General features: G+C 46.5%; 1 pseudogene; it reads right to left on the bottom strand.

The window, feature by feature from the left end:
• The window catches only part of LOC115101138 (tight junction protein ZO-2-like), a 20552-nt pseudogene extending 5326 nt beyond the window's left edge, over nucleotides 1-15226 (bottom strand).

The following is a 15226-nucleotide window of genomic DNA, read 5'->3' as shown; positions in this document are numbered from 1 at the left end:
TTTTCTGGGATTGATTTGCACTTTTCGCACCCAAGTACATTCATCTCTAGGAGACAGAACGCGTCTCCTTCCTGAGCGGTATGACGGATTTGTGGTCCCATGGTGTTTATACTTGCGTACTATTGTTTGTACAGATGAACGTTGTACCTTCAGGCGTTTGGAAATTGCTCCCAAGGATGAACCAGACTTGTGGAGGTCTACAATTTCCTTGGCTGATTTCTTTTGAGTTTCCCATGATGTCAAGCAAAGAGGCAATGAGTTTGAAGGTAGGCCTTGAACTACATCCGCAGGTACACCTCCAATTGACTCAAATGATGTCAATTAGCCTATCAGAAGCTTCTAAAGCCATGACATCATTTTCTGGAATTTTCCAAGCTGTTTAAAGGCACAGTCAACTTAGTGTATGTAAATTTGTGACCCATTTGGAATTGTGATACAGTGAATTAATCTGTCCGTAAACAATTGTTGGAAAAATGATGTGTCAGGCACAAAGTAGATGTCCTAACCGACTTGCCAAAACTATAGTTTGTTAACAAGAAACTTGTGGAGTGGTTGAAAAACGAGTTTTAATGTCTCCAACCTAAGTGTATGTAAACTTCCAACTTCAACTGTAGCTCTGGTTAGACATGCTATATAGTTTGTCTGTGCATTCCATTATGAGAAAGTTCCTAATAAATAATTCAGTTGATAGTTAAGTTCAATCGAAAGTTTAGAACTTATTCTGTTCTATCCAGTCAAGTGGCTCTTAGACCACACCCCAACAGGAGATAGGAGTCTTTTGCGTTGGGAGACGTACCTTCTCGTAAGACCACCCTCTCGTAGGCAGAGAAGCGAGTGGTGACAGGGGTGGCAGTCAGATCCTCTCTGCTCTTACGGAGGTCCTTCTTCTTTGCCGCCCTTTGACCCCTCAACCTCCAGAAGTCTCCTCTGTCATTGGCTGTTCCTCTCTGGGCATTCTGCACATTCGACATTTGTTCCGCCCTGAGAAGCAGAGAACACCAGGAATCATAAAGTACTTAGTCTCAATCTCACACACACACACGGGTGAAAACTTGGTAATTCCATCAGACATGGTTAAAACTACTGTCAAGGTAGAGAACTTCTAAAATTGAGATCATATGAATAATTACTACATACGGTGCCAACTGAATACAAAACCAAATTAAACAAATACATTGTTATAGGCTACATACAGTATGATAATAGATAGGATTATTACACCTACATATTAACAGACATACATTTTTAACACGATCCAAATATAGTCTGCTATAAAGCACAGCACTAATTCATTAATAACATTATGAGTTCCTATTTCACCATTATGAGTTCTTAAATAACCTAAGTGAATGATTTATTCAGGCAGCCATTGGCTGCAGATGGAATAGGAGTCTTATGACTGTGTAATTATGTATAAGTAGCCTCAATCATTGTTATAATTTTAACTATAAGTCAAAGTGCCTTAAAATCATGTAACACGTTGCCTACCGATTGCAAGGTGCAGCCGGTGTCCAAATATTGAAGTCTGATCCGCTCATTCAATGGGACATGTTTCAACGTCTGCCTTAAAATGTGTTATACACTGTTGGGATGGTGACTTGGGAGAACTATGTGCGAGATGGGATCTTGTAACCTCCTGTCCAGCTTGTTAATCATCTCTTGAAGCCGTCTTTGCGAACTGTACAAATAGCAACCATGTCTTTGGCTATGTGATAACCTCTGTGATTTCTGTTCTGCAGGACGTTTCTTCGTAGGCCTTACACTTGAAAATGCGTCGGCAATCAATGCCTGTTTAACTGCACACTAAGCGGGGATGATTGTGATTGGCCAGCATGTGCAAGCCATGCAGAGAGCGAGAGACCCTGCTTGTGATTGGTCAGCATCCTCTGTGCAAGTAGAGAGTGAATGAACAGTCTAGTGCATCTCATTGGAGGAGGTACCGTAGTCTAGTTTTTGCAGTATTAATAGTGTCAAAAAAATAGGAAAAAATCATGGCCTCTTGCGATATGGATATTGCACATGTCAATAGCTCAATTTCAATCTGAATTTGATTCCACGTGCAGCCCTAACTCAAAACACTACAAGTTCTCCTGCAACAGAGTGATCAATACTGTAAATTAAGATCTTACATCTGTATGCGCACACACACCTGCTCTTGTTGGGGATGATGCCCTTCTCCAGCAGCTGGTTGTCTTTGTCAGTGCGGATGGCTAGCCAGTTGCCCAGCTTGCCGTCATAGAGTGTGTCAGTCACATTGAAGATCTCCCCTCGGGAGAAGGGCAGGCTCTGGGGAACCTCTTTCTCATACTCAAAGTGGGTCCTGATGAAGAACGAGTCCCCCCTGCCCGATGCCAGGATGTCCTTATAGACTGGAACAGAGGACAGACACCACAAACATCAAACCACTTCACCTGCGACATGAGTTGAAATAAAATGACAGATGTGTCTTTATCTACAGAGTGAAGGCGTGACTCACCATCAGGTTTGCTCTGAGCCAGGATGGTGACATCCTCTCCCTTTGGAATCTCCAGCAGGTATAGGACAGCATCCTCACGCACCATGTCCCTGAAGTCCATGTTGTTCACCTGACAGACACAAAGACATCAGAAGACATAACATTAGCGATCATATGTAAAGCACTCATGAACAGACATGAGGAATTTCACAAACATGACAAACATTAAAACCTCTTAAGGATCCGCACGTTTTTCTTTTTCTACGCCTAAAATGACATACCCAAATCTAACTGCCTGTAGCTCAGGCCTTGAATTAAGGATATGCATATTCTTGGTACCATTTGAAAGAAAACACTTTCAAATTTGAAAGAAATGTGAAATGTAGGAGAATATATAGATCTGGTAAAAGATAATACAAAGGGGGAAAAAAGCCATTCTAGCTACTGTAAATTGGACAGTGCTGTTAGATTAACAAGTTAAGCTTTCTGCCAATATCAGAAACGGTGGGGCAAAAAAGCATTTAGTCAGCCACCAATTGTGCAAGTTCTCCCACTTAAAAAGATGAGGTCTAATTTTCATCATAGGTACACTTCAACTATGACAGACAAAATTAGAAAAAAAATCCAGAAAATCACATTGTAGGATTTTTAAAGAATTTATTTGCAAATTATGGTGAAAAATAAATATTTGGTCAATAACAAAAGTTTCTCAATACTTTGTTATATACCCTTTGTTGGCAATGACAGAGCTCAAACGTTTTCTGTAAGTCTTCACAAGGTTTTCACACACTTGCTGGTATTTTGGCCCATTCCTCCATGCAGATCTCCTCTAGAGCAGTGATGTTTTGGGGCTGTTGCTGGGCAACACAGACTTTCAACTCCCTCCAAAGATTTTCTATGGGGTTGAGATCTGGAGACTGGCTAGGCCACTCCAGGACCTTGAAATGCTTCTTACGAAGCCACTCCTTCGTTGCCCAGGCGGTGTGTTTGGGATCATTGTCATGCTGAAAGACCCAGGCACGTTTCATCTTCAATGCCCTTGCTGATGGAAGGAGGTTTTCACTCAAAATCTCACGATACATGGCCCCATTCATTCTTTCCTTTATACGGATCAGTCGTCCTGGTCCCTTTGCAGAAAAACAGCCCCAAAGCATGATGTTTCCACCCCCATGCTTCACAGTAGGTATGGTGTTCTTTGGATGCAACTCAGCATTCTTTGTCCTCCAAACACAACGAGTTGAGTTTTTACCAAAAAGTTATATTTTGGTTTCATCTGACCATATGATATTCTCCCAATCATTTAACATTTACATTTAAGTCATTTAGCAGACGCTCTTATCCAGAGCGACTTACAAATTGGTGCTTTCACCTTATGACATCCAGTGGAACAGCCACTTTACAATAGTGCATCTAGGTCTTTTAAGGGGGGGTGAGAAGGATTACTTTATCCTATCCTAGGTATTCCTTAAAGAGGTGGGGTTTCAGGTGTCTCCGGAAGGTGGTGATTGACTCCGCTGTCCTGGCGTCGTGAGGGAGTTTGTTCCACCATTGGGGGGCCAGAGCAGCGAACAGTTTTGACTGGGCTGAGCGGGAACTGTACTTCCTCAGTGGTAGGGAGGCGAGCAGGCCAGAGGTGGATGAACGCAGTGCCCTTGTTTGGGTGTAGGGCCTGATCAGAGCCTGGAGGTACTGAGGTGCCGTTCCCCTCACAGCTCCGTAGGCAAGCACCATGGTCTTGTAGCGGATGCGAGCTTCAACTGGAAGCCAGTGGAGAGAGCGGAGGAGCGGGGTGACGTGAGAGAACTTGGGAAGGTTGAACACCAGACGGGCTGCGGCGTTCTGGATGAGTTGTAGGGGTTTAAAGGCACAGGCAGGGAGCCCAGCCAACAGCGAGTTGCAGTAATCCAGACGGGAGATGACAAGTGCCTGGATTAGGACCTGCGCCGCTTCCTGTGTGAGGCAGGGTCGTACTCTGCGGATGTTGTAGAGCATGAACCTACAGGAACGGGCCACCGCCTTGATGTTAGTTGAGAACGACAGGGTGTTGTCCAGGATCACGCCAAGGTTCTTAGCGCTCTGGGAGGAGGACACGATGGAGTTGTCAACCGTGATGGCGAGATCATGGAACGGGCAGTCCTTCCCCGGGAGGAAGAGCAGCTCCGTCTTGCCGAGGTTCAGCTTGAGGTGGTGATCCGTCATCCACACTGATATGTCTGCCAGACATGCAGAGATGCGATTCGCCACCTGGTCATCAGAGGGGGAAAGGAGAAGATTAATTGTGTGTCGTCTGCATAGCAATGATAGGAGAGACCATGTGAGGTTATGACAGAGCCAAGTGACTTGGTGTATAGCGAGAATAGGAGAGGGCCTAGAACAGAGCCCTGGGGACACCAGTGGTGAGAGCGCGTGGTGAGGAGACAGATTCTCGCCACGCCACCTGGTAGGAGCGACCTGTCAGGTAGGACGCAATCAAGCGTGGGCCGCGCCGGAGATGCCCAACTCGGAGAGGGTGGAGAGGAGGATCTGATGGTTCACAGTATCGAAGGCAGCCGATAGGTCTAGAAGGATGAGAGCAGAGGAGAGAGAGTTAGCTTTAGCAGTGCGGAGTGCCTCCGTGATACAGAGAAGAGCAGTCTCAGTTGAATGACTAGTCTTGAAACCTGACTGATTTGGATCAAGAAGGTCATTCTGAGAGAGATAGCGGGAGAGCTGGCCAAGGACGGCACGTTCAAGAGTTTTGGAGAGAAAAGAAAGAAGGGATACTGGTCTGTAGTAGACATCGGAGGGATCGAGTGTAGGTTTTTTCAGAAGGGGTGCAAACTCTCGCTCTCTTGAAGACGGGAGGGACGTAGCCAGCGGTCAGGGATGAGTTGATGAGCGAGGTGAGGTAAGGGAGAAGGTCACCGGAGATGGTCTGGAGAAGAGAGGAGGGGATAGGGTCAAGCGGGCAGGTTGTTGGGCGGCTGGCCGTCACAAGACGCGAGATGTCATCTGGAGAGAGAGGGGAGAAAGAGGTCAGAGCACAGGGTAGGGCAGTGTGAGCAGAACCAGCGGTGTCGTTTGACTTAGCAAACGAGGATCGGATGTCGTCGACCTTCTTTTCAAAATGGTTGACGAAGTCATCTGCAGAGAGGGAGGGGGGATTCAAGAGGGAGGAGAAGGTGGCAAAGAGCTTCCTAGGGTTAGAGGCAGATGCTTGGAATTTAGAGTGGTAGAAAGTGGCTTTAGCAGCAGAGACAGAGGAGGAAAATGTAGAGAGGAGGGAGTGAAAGGATGCCAGGTCCGCAGGGAGGCGAGTTTTCCTCCATTTCCGCTCGGCTGCCCGGAGCCCTGTTCTGTGAGCTCGCAATGAGTCGTCGAGCCACGGAGCGGGAGGGGAGGACTGAGCCGGCCTGGAGGATAGGGGACATAGAGAGTCAAAGGATGCAGAAAGGGAGGAGAGGAGGGTTGAGGAGGCAGAATCAGGAGATAGGTTGGAGAAGGTTTGAGCAGAGGGAAGAGATGATAGGATGGAAGAGGAGAGAGTAGCGGGGGAGAGAGAGCGAAGGTTGGGACGGCGCGATACCATCCGAGTAGGGGCAGTGTGGGAAGTGTTGGATGAGAGCGAGAGGGAAAAGGATACAAGGTAGTGGTCGGAGACTTGGAGGGGAGTTGCAATGAGGTTAGTGGAAGAACAGAATCTAGTAAAGATGAGGTCGAGCGTATTGCCTGCCTTGTGAGTAGGGGGGAAGGTGAGAGGGTGAGGTCAAAAGAGGAGAGGAGTGGAAAGAAGGAGGCAGAGAGGAATGAGTCAAAGGTAGACGTGGGGAGGTTAAAGTCGCCCAGAACTGTGAGAGGTGAGCCGTCCTCAGGAAAGGAGCTTATCAAGGCATCAAGCTCATTGATGAACTCTCCGAGGGAACCTGGAGGGCGATAAATGATAAGGATGTTAAGCTTGAAAGGGCTGGTAACTGTGACAGCATGGAATTCAAAGGAGGCGATAGACAGATGGGTAAGGGGAGAAAGAGAGAATGACCACTTGGGAGAGATGAGGATCCCGTGCCACCACCCCGCTGACCAGAAGCTCTCGGGTGTGCGAGAGCACGTGTGCGGACGAAGAGAGAGCAGTAAGAGTAGCGGTGTTGTCTGTGGTGATCCATGTTTCCGTCAGTGCCAAGAAGTCGAGGGACTGGAGGGAGCCATAGGCTGAGATGAACTCTGCCTTGTTGGCCGCAGATCGGCAGTTCCAGAGGCTACCGGAGACCTGGAACTCCGCGTGGTCGTGCGCGCTGGGACCACCAGATTAGGTGGCCGCGGCCATGCGGTGTGGAGCGTTTGTATGGTCTGTGCAGAGAGGAGAGAACAGGGATAGACAGACACATAGTTGACAGGCTAGAGAAGAGGCTACGCTAATGCAGAGGAGATTGGAATGACAAGTGGACTACACGTCTCGAATGTTCAGAAAGTTAAGCTTACGTAGCAAGAATCTAATTGACTAAAATGATTAAAATGATACAGTACTGCTGAGGTAGGCTAGCTGCGTTGTTGACACTACCCTAATCAAGTCGTTCCGTTGAGTGTGAAGTTTCTACAATGCTGCTATTCGGGGCTAGCTGGCTAGCTAGCAGTGTTGGTTACGTTACGCTATGCTTAGGAGAACGACAATAGCTGGCTAGCTAAACTAGAAAATCGCTCTAGACTACACAATTATCTTTGAAACAAAGACGGCTATGTAGCTAGCTATGTAGCTAGCTACGATCAAACAAATCACACCGTTGGGACTGTAATGAAATGAAATGAAAATGTGATACTACCTGTGGAGCGAAGCGGAATGCGACCGGAATGCGAAAGTTCTATTCAGTAGACGTTGGCTGGCTGTTGGCTAGCTAGGAGTGTCTCCTACGTTAAGGACGACAAAATAGCTGGCTAGCTAACCTCGGTAAATTAAGATAATCACTCTAAGACTACACACTCTAAACTACACAATTATCTTGGATACGAAGACAGCAAAGACAACTATGTAGCTAGCTAATACTACACTAATCAAGTCGTTCAGTTGAGTGTGATAGTTACTATAGTGCTACGGTAGACGGTGAACGTGTTGGGCAGATAGGAGGACGACGAAATACGATAATTACCCAATTATCTTTGATACAACGACGGCTATGTAGCTAGCTAAGAAGAAATTGCTAAGATTAGACAAATCAGACCGTTGTACTATAATGAAATGTAATGAAATGTAATGAAAAAGTTATACAACCTGCAGACCGAAGGAGACCGAAGCGCGGATGCGACCGGCTCGCTCCAACCCGGAAGTAGATCTTCTTCTGGATCATCCAAATGCTCTCTAGCAAACTTCAGACGGGCCTGGACATGTACTGTCTTAAGCAGGGGGACACGTCGGGCACTGCAGGATTTGAGTCCCTGGTGGCTTGGTGTGTTACTGATGGTAGGCTTTGTTACTTTGGTCCCAGCTCTCTGCAGGTCATTCACTAGGTCCCACCGTGTGGTTCTGGGATTTTTGCTCACCGTTCTTGTGATCATTTTGACCCCACGGGGTGAAATCTTGCATGGAGCCCCAGATCGAGGGAGATTATCAGTGGTCTTATATGTCTTCCATTTCCTAATAATTGCTCCCACAGTTGATTTCTTCAAACCAAGCTGCTTACCTATTGCAGATTCAGTCTGCAACTTCAGAAGTTACAGGTCTGTGAGAGCCAGAAATCTTGCTTGTTTGTAGGTGACCAAATACTTATTTTCCACCATAATTTGCAAATAAATTAATTAAAAAATCTTACAATGTGATTTTCTGGATTTATTTCTCTCATTTTGTCTGCCATAGTTGAAGTGTACCTATGATGAAAATTACAGGCCTCTCATCTTTTTAAGTGGGAAAACTTGCACAATTGGTGGCTGACTAAATATTTTTGCCCCACTGTATGTCTATGTCCTGGGAAATGTTCTTGTTACTTACAACCTCATGCTAATCGCATTAGCCTACGTTAGCTCAACCGTCCCACAGAAGGGACACCGATCTCAAAGAAGACTAAGACTAAGAGTTAACCCTTTCCCTACCTTCATGATCTGGTCCCCAGTGTGAAGACCCTCCTGTTCTGCAGGACTGTCCTCCTGAACGCCTGCGATGAAGATTCCCACATCGTTTCCTCCCGCCAGCCTCAGCCCCACGCTCTCCCCCTTCTGGAAACGCACCATCACAGTGTTGGGCCTGGGCAACACACAATCCATTTAAGACAACAGGCAAGTTAATAACATTTGTACATTTCTATTCATAATCTACATTAGAGTACACAACTCTGTTGAGTTAATAGTGAGTCTGTGCCCTAGACCCATTCGCTGTAGATGTGTTAGTGGAACCAACACTTACCCGTATATCTCCTGATCCTCTATGCTTGGTGTCAGTGGTACCTTTGGGACAGCGTGGACTTTTGGGGCAACAGTTACTACCGGTGCTGTAGAAACAAAATGGAAATCCTCATTGGTGAGCATTGCTACGATGGTAAGTTAACTGATGCACTGCTTATATAACAGATAAATGTGATAACGGGAAATAAAAAATGTCCCATATTCAGTTATTCAAAGTCATTGTGCTTACCTGGGGGTGTTTCCGGGCGGGGCTCCACCCTCTCTACTGGCAGAAGGGGTGTGTCCTCCACAACTCTATCCTTTTTTCGCGCCGGCATGGCGAACGGTGTCGGCATAGCGCCCATTTTAGCCAGCCTGCTGGGAGGTTCCTCCCTGATCGTAAAACACACATAATCCCATGGTTCTCAAACAGTACAACACAGCTACAGTAGGCTTTCATCTTCTCCGAAATGCCATAGTGATGGTGTACAGATACTCAATGTAAATATCATCTCAACAATATTATATGGTACAGTACATAAGAGTGATCCATACAGCAGGTGGGAGCAGAGGGTGACTGTTTACCTGGGTTTGTCTCGGAGCCTCTCATTGGAGGAGTGGGAGGACAGGTCTGAGTGGGGGCTCGTCGGTCATCCTGTGGCGAGTAGGAGCGGTAAGACTCGATCTCCGAGATATCTGGAACACAAAATATTACCAACATCTAGTTCATCTTTAAGACAGATAACCCAAGTCGACTTTTCCCATAAGAAATGTTACATTTGGTATTAGTGGAGTGGAGAGAAACAGACAAACACAGCAAACCACAGACAGATACATTTCTTGCAGATACCCGTCACACAGACAAGCACCCCTGTTCTCAATACAGAAGCTGCAGTTCCAATCTTAGATCGCACATTTATTTGCTACATTTCAGACCATAGCATAATGAAATTCTGTCATATTCAATAAGTGGATTATCGGGGGGGGATTATATTCCCCTGCCAAGCGCTCACACACCACGTCCCTGAATGGACCAAAGTGGGTCAGAAGTCCCCGGGTGTGTGACAACGCCCCCCTCAAACGCTTTGGGTTAGCGCATCACCCCACCCTCCCATTTAATTACACAACCCAATCATAACCTGCACTTTGATCACGTGACAAATATACTGAAATAGAGCCAGTAGCCATAGAGACGGCCAGGTGACACTGAAGAGAACACGGTTCTCTTTTTCATACATTATTTCGATAGAAATGTGAAATGTTATTGATGGAATAGACTAAATGTCATCAAAACGGTGTCTGTTTGGCTGACATGCATGGGTATACCGTTTCATAATCTCTCTATACCAATGACAGGTCAGGTGGAAGGTGAGTAAAGTTGAAACAAAACTTTATTATCCCTAAGGGGAAACTTTTTGTTGTTGCCAGAATCAAACAAAAAGAAAACAGACAATTCAATAAAACCAGATATGGACAGGACAATACAACCGAAAACATACATTTTCATATCAGTAGACAATACAGTAGGTTAAAACACTCTCAATTAATAACTTCTACAAAGCACTGGGACCGTTCTGAATCTGTCCACATAAAAAGGTATTTTTCCTTAAAAAGGAAAGGAGCTGCTGCCACAGAGACTGAGAGTGGAGGGTCTCTCACCATCGAGCTCAGAGTCGCTGTCTGCCAGGGGAGGAATCCTGACCAGGACCTGTCTCCTGTCTCTCTGCACCACCAGCTGCAGCTTTCCTCGAGACTTCTCGATCAGCTTCCCTGCATCGCTTAGAGACAGGTTCTCGGTCACTGTACCATTGATCTGACACAGAGTGAGAGAGAGAGTCAAATCACATTCATAGTGTATCGTAGCAAACACACATAATATCTGTAGCCCACTGTCTGAGACGGATCATTCTTAAGTAATATGTGGGGGGGAGGATAAATCCCATTATAGGCCAACATAACATGCGACTTTTAACGAGGCAGCAGTGAAACAACGCTTCCCCCAGAGCAGAGATGAAACAGTGGTCTGTATGTGAGGCCCTTCCTACCTTCAGTATGATGTCTCCCTCCTGTAGGTTGCCATCCCTGCAGGCCAGACCTGTGCTGGTCATCTCCTTAATAAACAGCTGACTGCCCAGACGCAGACCATACTCTATAACACACACACAAAACACATGGTGTAAACATAAAAACATGGTTTAACTGATAGTAAACATTTAGCACAGGCTGTCTTAGAGGAATGAGCATAGTAGAGATAGATCACTGTAAATATGGAGTGTTAGTACAGTATGTATGTATGTATGTATGTATGTATGCATGCATGTAGACCTTCATTGGGCCTGTTCTTCAGCAACAGCACGTTGAGGGGCTTCTCCAGGGGCTCCTGCTCACGAGGGGGGCGGGCCATGGGGACTGGCATGGCGGTGGGGGAGGGTGAGCGGTCCAGACGCTCCCTGCTCCCGCTCCTCTTCATCTGCTCTTTCCTGTGGTCGCGGTCACTGGGAACACGTTCACGGTTACGCTCAAAGCTGTGGTCGCGACCATGGCTGCGGGCGGGACTGTGACCAGCCCTGTACCGTCGGTCGGGGCTGTTAGCGCGGTCCAGAGTGCGTTCACTACGGAAACGCCTGTCGGGGCTGGGGTCGCGGTCAAGGGCCCGTTCGCTGCGGTAACGCCGATCGGGGCTGTGGTCGCGGTCAAGAGTGAGGTCGCTTTTGTAGCGGCGGTCAGGGCTACGTTCACGGTCCAGAGTGCGACCCATGCTCCCGTCTCGTCTGTACTGCCTGTCTGGATGGAGGTCCCTCTCCACACTTCTGCCCCGGTCATCTCGACCGTAATCACGGTCAAAGCCCCGTCCCTGATAGCCAGCGTCTGTGTAACCACCCCTCTCCTGGCTGTGGTCGCGGTCTTGATGACTGCTGCGTCCGCTGTACACACTGCGGCGGTCCTGGTCGTAGTCATAGTCATCGTTGTAGTCGTTACTGAAGACGCGGTCATCGGGGGAAGGGGCGCGTTTCAGCAGGTTCACCGGAACCTTCCTGGGCCTCTTGACCGTCTGTCAAAAACAAAGACCACATCAGGCACTGACTGAACCATCAGGAATCATTCACAACTGTTATTTATTCAATTTGTATTAAAAAAATGTTTGTTTTTTTTTTAAATCAGGGGAATCCATTGAGAACAGGGTCTCATTTTCATTGGGGCCCTGAGGACAACAAATTCAACATGATTCATAAACATCATGCAGCCCATATACGTTTTGATTTAAAAGGTTTGTATATCATTCTTAACTATAAGGTGCCAAATAACCCTAAATTCTGTTCTTTTAAATTTGACTACATTTTATTCATGTTTCTTTAGACCTGCCCAAAATAATAATGGATTTATTATATGTGTATATTAAAATAGATTTGACTTTTTAAAATGTAGATGCTCCCAATACCGAACCCCAGCGCTACAGCTTCTGTAACATCCAGGAAACGAGACTTAACACCATCAGAAATCAGACATTGTGTCCTGTCTGACAGTTCATTCTCAAACCACTTGCAAGACGCCTGATCCAGACCCATTTCAGTCAACCTTTGAATGAGAATGTGACGGCCAACAGTGTCGAAGGCAGCACAATGATGATTTTTAGGACCTAAGCAATTTAGCACATTTAAAACAAGTGTAGCAGCTGAAACGGTGCTATGTCCGGGCCTACCCTCAGATCCCAAACCGATCTAATTGGAATCTTTTGCCACCATAATCAAAACATTTTTTTATATATATACAGTGCATTTGGAAAGTATTCAGACCCCTTCCTTTTCCCACATTTTGTTACCTTACAGCCTTCTTCTAAAATGCATGAAATGATGTTGTTTTTTCTCTCCATTAAATCGACACACAATACCCCATAATGACAAACCAAGCCATGAGGTCGACAGAATTGTCCGTAGAGGACTGAGACAGTACTGTGTCAAGGCACAGATCTGGGGAAGGTTACCAAAATGAAGGTCCAAGAACACAGTGGCTTCCATCATTCTTAAATTGAAGAAATTTGGAACCACCAAGACTCTTCCTAGAGCTGGCCGCCCAGCCAAACTGAGCAATAGGGGGAGAAGGGCCATGGTCAGGGAGGTGACCAAGAACCCAATGGTCACTGACAGAGCTCCAGAGTTCCTCTGTGGAGAATGGAGAAACTTCCAGAAGGACAACCATCTGTGGCCAGACAGATGCCACTCCTCAGTAAAAGTCACATGACAGCCCGCTTGCAGTTTGACAAAAGGCACCGAAAGGACTCTCCGACCATGAGAAACAAGATTCTCTGTTCTGAAGAAACCAAGTTTGAACTCTTAGGCCTGAATACCAAGTGTCACATCTGGAAGAAAGCTACGGTGAAGAATGGTGGTGGCAGCATCATGCTGTGGGGATTTTTTTGTTTGTTGCTTTGTCCTTATTGGGGTAGTGTTTAGATTGATGGGGGGGGGACAAATATTTAATCTATTTTAGAATAAGGCTGTAACGTAACAAAATGTGGAAAAAGGCAAGGGTCTGAACACTTTCTGAAAGGACTGTATGTCAAACACTCACAATTTTGGCTACTTTTCCACACTTTCTGAGGGTCTGTACAGCGAAGGAGTGTGGCACGCTGTCCATGGGAATGGCGTTCACCTGCACCACCCGGTCATTCTCACTACAAAACACAATTTAACATATGAGGATATACAAACTGTACACACATTAGCTCCTCAAAATGACAGAACACTTGATTTCTCATGATGACTGATTGACAAGAAGTACGTACAATAGCAGGCCATCGGCGGGCCCTCCCTGAAGTACGTCAGATACCACTATGGACATCTCCCCGCTTTCCTCGTTGGGGTTGTCCCGCCCCCCGGACACTGCAATACCAAAACCCATCTTGGGGTCCTGCAGTGAAGAGGACATGTATTAGAGATGTGTTTGTATGGGTGTGCGAGTGCCTGTGTGACCTCGTCTGTTCAGGTTAGTGTGTGAGTAAATGTATCTGTCTGTCTAAGTTTGTGATGAAGTCTTTATGTAAGATAAGCCATACATCCTACCTAGTGTTTAGGTGTGTCTGTGTGTGTCTCTCTCCTTGTTGTCTGTGTGATGTACCTGTCCCCGTGCTGACCAGATGAGATTAGAGCAGAGATTTAAACACCCCCATCTCCTCTCCCATCTGTACAAAAACATTCCCTGCTCCGCCCGCGAGAGTTTGGCCGACAGAGTCGGCATGTGAAGGTCGGTCGAAAACTCTCTATGCTATACCCAACAGTCCCTATCCTGTAACGGCTAAAGGAGCATCACATTAGCCCGTTACACTCTCTCTCTATCCTCGCTAGCAGATTGTATGACAGCTGGATGTGGAAGGGTCAGTGATGTGGTGGTTAAAAAAAAGCAGAGCAGAGTGAGTGGAGGAGACAATGAGCAATGACAATGAGCACGAGCGCCACACGATTAACTGTCCTGGGCAGATGTGATTGCATGCATGGCATTATTCCAGTCTGTGTGCTATAGATGGGTGAACATGTACTAGAGTGCGTCAGATGTTCTGAAACACATCTTTAAAAAAAGGACCCACGGTGTATTGCATTGTAATCTGGTGGTGTAGCTGCCCATGACAATTAGAATTCAATTAGGTTTTGGTTATAAAAGTACACATTGAAATGTGATACAGTCGCAGTGAAGAGTGGTGTAGTGTGTTATGGTTGCAGTACTTAAACGGGTTGTATTGTGTAGTAATCCAGTGTGGTGCTGTGTGTGTGTTGTTGTAAAGCTGGACTCACCCTCTGCAGCGTCACTGTGTACTGCTCCCACACGGTTTCCTCCATGACTGGGCTCTATGGGAGAAGGACACGTTCCACAATGAACAGGAGATAACCATGTGTTTCTCTCAGTTCAACAGGACATACTGAGGTGCACACTATTAGCTCAATCATGAGGGACCATGCCAAACATCATGCTCAAAATCTCACATACCCAACAGAAAGGTCACATAAGATAACCCTCCGCTATACCCGGCACAAACAAATTCCATGTTCCCAACCAATACCCTCTGAGCACATGGTACAGTACACACCAAATAATCAGCAGAATCACACATGGACTACTGCTTCCGCACACCCTCAGCCTTACACGAACCATCCAATACAGTACACATACCAGCTGAAAACAGAGAACTTGACCAAAGTACCCACCCACATTTTAACCAACTGCTACACCCACCATGAAACACCTGCTGATCGGTCTACCTTTCCACCCAGAGACCACCTGTCTAACTAAAGCCAAGCTGAAGTCACTCACAAGCCCCTGGAGGATACGGATGGCCTTGTAGGTGTGGATCCACTTTCTGTGCAGGTGTAGGACAGTCTTCATGGTTCCTTCTCTGCTCTATCTACCTCCACTGACTATTTGCTCTGGCTGCCTGAG

The sequence above is a fragment of the Oncorhynchus nerka genome, linkage group LG19 (genome assembly GCF_034236695.1).
Source record: "Oncorhynchus nerka isolate Pitt River linkage group LG19, Oner_Uvic_2.0, whole genome shotgun sequence".
In the NCBI taxonomy this organism is placed as follows: domain Eukaryota; kingdom Metazoa; phylum Chordata; class Actinopteri; order Salmoniformes; family Salmonidae; genus Oncorhynchus; species Oncorhynchus nerka.
This window is presented reverse-complemented; position numbering and strand designations above follow the sequence as displayed.